The sequence below is a fragment of the Solea solea genome, chromosome 9, assembly GCF_958295425.1.
Source record: "Solea solea chromosome 9, fSolSol10.1, whole genome shotgun sequence".
Lineage (NCBI taxonomy): Eukaryota > Metazoa > Chordata > Actinopteri > Pleuronectiformes > Soleidae > Solea > Solea solea.
In genome coordinates, this window is record NC_081142.1 from 6,039,561 (window position 1) to 6,045,178 (window position 5,618).

Consider the following 5,618-nt stretch of genomic DNA (forward strand, 5'->3'; position numbering starts at 1 on the left):
TAAATAAATGAGCTGTACATTATACAGACCGTGAGTACCGTTTGTAATCTGCATTTAAATGTAGTTTAAAGATGCTCTTACTCGTTTACAGCGAGTGAACGGTGTGGACACACGTCTTCTCCACAGCAGGTGATGCCTGAGTCCATCATGTCTTTATAAACCTTTGGGAATGTCAAACTACTTTGAAACAACATCAAACTGTCACAGCAAGAGACAGCACTTTGTCTCTCTCTCTGTCTGTCTCTCTGTCTGTCTCTTTCTCTCTCTCTCTCTCTCTCTCCCTCCCTGTGAGTGTGTCTCTCTAAATTTCTATTTTACAAAATAATGAGTCCCGAACCAACCCAGCAGTACAAATGTACTCCCAAATCTATGTAAAAAATAATGGTGGGGTCTATTGCATTGCCTCATTTTGCAGTGCAAGTCATTGATGGTTTCATTTGGTCTGAAACCAGAAAATGCTTGTGATAATGAGTGGAACGTGTCACTTCTCGAACTCTTACTCTTTCTCTTACTTGGAGAGACACAAAAAGCTTTAATTGGCCTCAGTTGGTCCTTGATGTGGGACATTGGAGGATAATCATTAAAATGACTGATATCTGGTGTCATTTCCTATTTAAAGGCATTAAAATGTGGCATTAAGACTGTGAGTGTGTCACATCAAAAACAAAGGACAGCAAATAACTTTAAGTATAATGCACGCATGAAACAAAGTTCTGAATAGGTCAGAATGTCTATGGAGATGTAATGCGACTGTTTGTCCTTATATTACACCAGGGCTGGGCAAATGGTCACTATGATGCTGGCCAGTTTGATAACATTATGGTTCCTGTTGATTGCAATGGCAGGCGAAAGACGGTGGAGAGAGAAGGTGAGGAAAAAAGGTGCTGTATAAGCGTGTGTGTGTGTATAAGTTGTTGATAAGTCCCCACTTGTAACCTATCTGTGTGTGTGTGTGTGTGTGTGTGTGTGAAAGCCAGAGGGCAGGCCGGGTCAGTACGATTGACAGGGTGTTAGCAGATCGTGGACACAGCAGCAGGGTGATAAGTGGGTTGGAGATCAGCCGGTAATAAGACTCCGAAAGTGTGTGTCAAGGTCTCCTCTGCCATTTACACACTCCACACAAACACTCCCTCACACCTTTGCACAATTCCCAAACACACACACTCATACTGAATGGTGACCTTGTTGACAAGAGTTTGCAGGAGCAACACCTCTTTTTGGCAGCATCATCTGTTTGATTAGAGCTCTGCCGAGTGTATTTCTGCACTCCCTGTGTAGTTTTGGTAAACACCAATTGGACATAATTTGTGATTTCTCTGTTACAAGTCCACGAGTTGAGGAATGGATGAAATAAAAACAAGAAAATAAGTGGCAACACAACACACGCTGGTTTTCAGGTTGTCTGCTGCAGCCTGTGACTTAAGATCAAGGTGTTTTACTTCTAATGTTAAACGTACTTGTGTAAAACTTTAAAAGAACAAAACAGCAGAATAGCATTTTGGTTAATTAATTTATTTGTTGAAAATCCTTCAAAGTCTTTTCAAAACAAAATGGACCATAACTTTGTAGATTACATTTGTCTGAATACATTTTTACTATGTGCAAATGTTAGAATGTGTTTACATCCCATACATTCCCAGGTAAGTGCACATACTAGTGTGTGTTTATCCAGTGGCTAAAATGCCTGTATATGTGCGTGCAGCAGCGTCCCTACCTCAGTGATTGACGAGGAACTGTGCAGAGCTCAACCCCATCTGACTGATCTGTAAATATTCCCCCTTTCTGCTGCCTCAGCAAGTTTCTGCTGCACAGCACAGCACATGGATCACATTGGCAGGGTACTGGCAGGGAGGGAGCAAGGAGAAAGCTAAGTATAGGGCAGATAAGAGAGGAGGTAGGGAGAAACTGGGGGGGTATAGAAAGGTGAAGTGTTAGAGATTTGGGGAAGCAGAGAGAAGAGTGAGACTGCACAGCTCTCATCATCAGCGCTGCAACATTAGTTCCTCAGGCTCTGCTGGGCCGCAGCCAGACCCACACAGCAGCAAACCAAAAGCATTGACTTTCTCCCTCTGTTATTCTCTTGGCTCGTCTCTGCCCTTCTTCCTCATCTCCGACTCTTCATCTGTCGTCGCTTCACTATGGGCAAATGTTAAAGGAGACTAATTAAAGAGAGAAAAAAACGATGGATGGAATCAGTGTTTTAAAGCAGGAGTTTGCTGAACATGAAGAAATAAGAAAAAGAAAAAGCATCCCAGCCTTCCACTGATGCTTCATGGCAAGCTTAAAATTTGTGATCTACTTTTAAATTGTGAGCCATTTAAGAAATATTATTGGGGAAATCAATACAGATTACTTATGGAGATGGGGTAAGGAAAAGGCCCAAACCCTATTTTGTTTATTACTTCATTATTACTTATTTTTTTGGTGTGTGTGTGTGTGTCTGTTCTTCCACACTTGTTGCACTTGCCACTATGACCAACAGAGGGCGCCAGAGGCATGTTGCGTGAATGGGGTGAAGTCTGCCATCTCTGATTGCCTTGTTTTGTATGTTTTTGGTGGCGATGTAGCACTGGGTTGTTAAATTTCTTTCAAAACATGGTCATCAGCTATTACGTTGCACTAGTTTGCCGCAAAGTGGAGACATGTCAGAAAATAATGTATGTAATGCCTGGAAATACTGGTGGAGCATTTTTACATGTCAAATGGACTGGAAACTAACATTAGTTTCTTTGGATTCTGTTATTCATTTGAAGGGCCACTTAGCTCACCTATTCCCCTCTACCTCGACAATAATTGAGACACTTTATGCCTACAGATTAACACTCAAAATGGAGGGCTGGGGCTAAGTGTTTGGAGCAATAAGTGAGCCAAGAACAAACCAGCAGGTAAAAGGAGAGCAGAAGCAGTAGGTAGGTTTTGCCTCTCTGTTCATGTAGTAGTATGCACGAGCTCTCTTAGCAGTGATGCTGAGAAGCAAATGCTTGGTTTCAAATAAAATGGACATTGCTATTAAAGGCTAGTCCTGCAGCGGAGCGTTACTGAGTCATTTTCTTAAATAAAAGGACATTTTAGTCGTGACCTTTTTATAAAAGTGTTTCTTTGGACATTCCTCTCTCATGCACACACAGTCACAGGAAAGCATGCGCACTCACATCCTCCTCTTCAAATTTCACGGCAGCAGCATGCCGAGTGTTACGGGGCGGAACTAAAATCTTTTAAAGCCACTTTGTGAGGTTGGTCCACTGGTTAATTCCATTCAGTGTGAAATGAAATTGCGAGGTTCTGTGAGGCTTGTCCAAGTCTTGATTCAGAGGCCTGCAGCTCCTTAAAAGACGGATTTAAAAAGAGTATAGGTTTAACACAAAATGGCTTTGTTGATTGCATGAAATTAGGTCCCACATATGGACTTTTTCCACTGCGCCGCTCTTATGGACGCACTCGCTTCCGCTCTTTCTTTAATAAAGCCTACTAGCATTTGCGTTACTCTTGACAGAGGCATATGACAATAGCTTTTCTGTGTGTAATATGATTACATTAACGTGGGGAAAGGGAGCCAGTTACTGTTGAAAAAGCTCAAGCTCGAACAGGTTTCTCTGCTTCTCCCCCTGCAAACTCTGTAGTGTCAAACACAAGCTCAGTACTGTTATGTTTGTTTTTTTATGCTCATAACTAGCCTTGTGTCCTTGTTCCATTCATTCTTTCCGGTAGACCAGTCCCAAATTTAGCTCTGGCAGTTTTTACTCTTGGCTGCTGAATGCTGAATGTATTATATGCAAGTATTCAGCTTAGTCACCCACCGCTATGATGCACACAGATGAACCAATTCTTCTTCTTCACCTCTCCAGTAACTCTTTTTATTTATATTTCACCTGTCTGTCCCACTTCTCTCTATTGCTGATAAAATGGACATTTTAATAGATTTTTAATACCTGACATGTTGATTAGATCATGAAGTTCTGGTATTAATTTATTTTGTACAGTTACAGCTCTTTGAAAACACTCTAAATTAAAAATATTCAATGCAGCAACATATTGATCAATCAGCACCGTATCCCCCACCGCTGCATAATGAACTGACTGTGTTATGATATTTTCCAAAACATCATCTCCTTCCACTTGCTCTTGCATATGCCTCTTGTTGTCTTCATCCTTTTCATTTTTAAATAAGCTTATATTCCTTGACCTCAAGTCTTGCCGACTACCCACCATTAGATTTGTTGTTTTAGCAATGCTATTATTACCATACAGCATTATTATTTCTCAATCACTTTGTTGGAACACATCTAGAAAATACAGGAAACATGGATCCAGTTTTAAAACACAGTTTGTTTGTGTGTTACCTACCCTTGCATTGAACCTGGAGTGGAACCCTAATTAATATCAGTGGTAAAACTACTATTTAATGTTAAAAATATCTGCTGTGAAAATGTTTATTATGCCAGGTTAATACCATATTATGCCATACACATGTTGTATGAGTTAAACTCACTGACAGTTTGTTAATATTTAAAACCAATTTTCATTTAAATCATTCCAATCCTAATGCCAACGATCACAGAATTTGGCATTAGGAAATTGCACCTAACACCACCAGAAGCAAAGCTGGTGGTGCCCTGAGACTTTTACACAGTACTGTATGTTACATGTGTGCTTGAGGAAAACAAAGAGAGGGCGCTTTGTCACCTCGATATGACCCCAAGTAGTCCTTGTAATTAACAGATGACCTTTAATGAGGCAATGGCCTCACAAGCCCTAACCATGGAAATGTCACGTTTAACTAGACAGCAAAACATCCTGGGCTTACACCCTCATGGCGTATGTGCACGCACATGCATATACACATATGAGAATGGCGAACACTGTGTTGAGTGTTCTGTCAAGCTATAAATGTCATCTGACTGTAAAGTTTAGAGGCTGCCACTGTGCTCTTTACAGATGGATTGTGTGAGTGGGTTGAAAACGGACGGGGAAAGATCAACTTGTCACAGTATGTTGTCGTCTTGTATTTAGAAGGACAGTACGTTGAATACACAATGAAATTAGTCTAATCTGTCCCGAATTTTAATTAAATCAAGCATACAGATACATATTCTGATAACACATTGTCATAATTGTTTCATAAATTGGAATGGGGGAAGCATAGCACTCTTTCCTTTGCAGCAAGAAGATCTGGCTTTGAAACCCGGTCAGAACAAGGTTCTTTCTGTATGAGTTTGCGTGTTTTCTTTGGGTTCTCCGGTTTCCTCCCACAGTCCAAAAACATGCAGATTTGGGGATTAGGCAAATTGGACACTCTAAATTGATCGTAGGTGCGTGAGTGTGAGAGTAGATGGTTGTTTTTCTCTATGTGGCTCTGGGATGGACTGGTGACCTGTCCAGGGTGTGCCCCGACAGGTCACCTGGGATTAGCACTATTTTTTTTTTCTCTCCACTCATTCTCTCCACTTCCCTTGTGCTTCCTATCTGGACAAACACACTGTTTGACAGTCCACTTATGGGGAGGTAGATTGATGTGTGTGAGGCGTAAGTGTATCTTCAAAGATACACACTATAAAGAAGGAAAAACAAACACTCTCACACACACTCACATCTAACCACATATCCATCAGGGAGCTGTT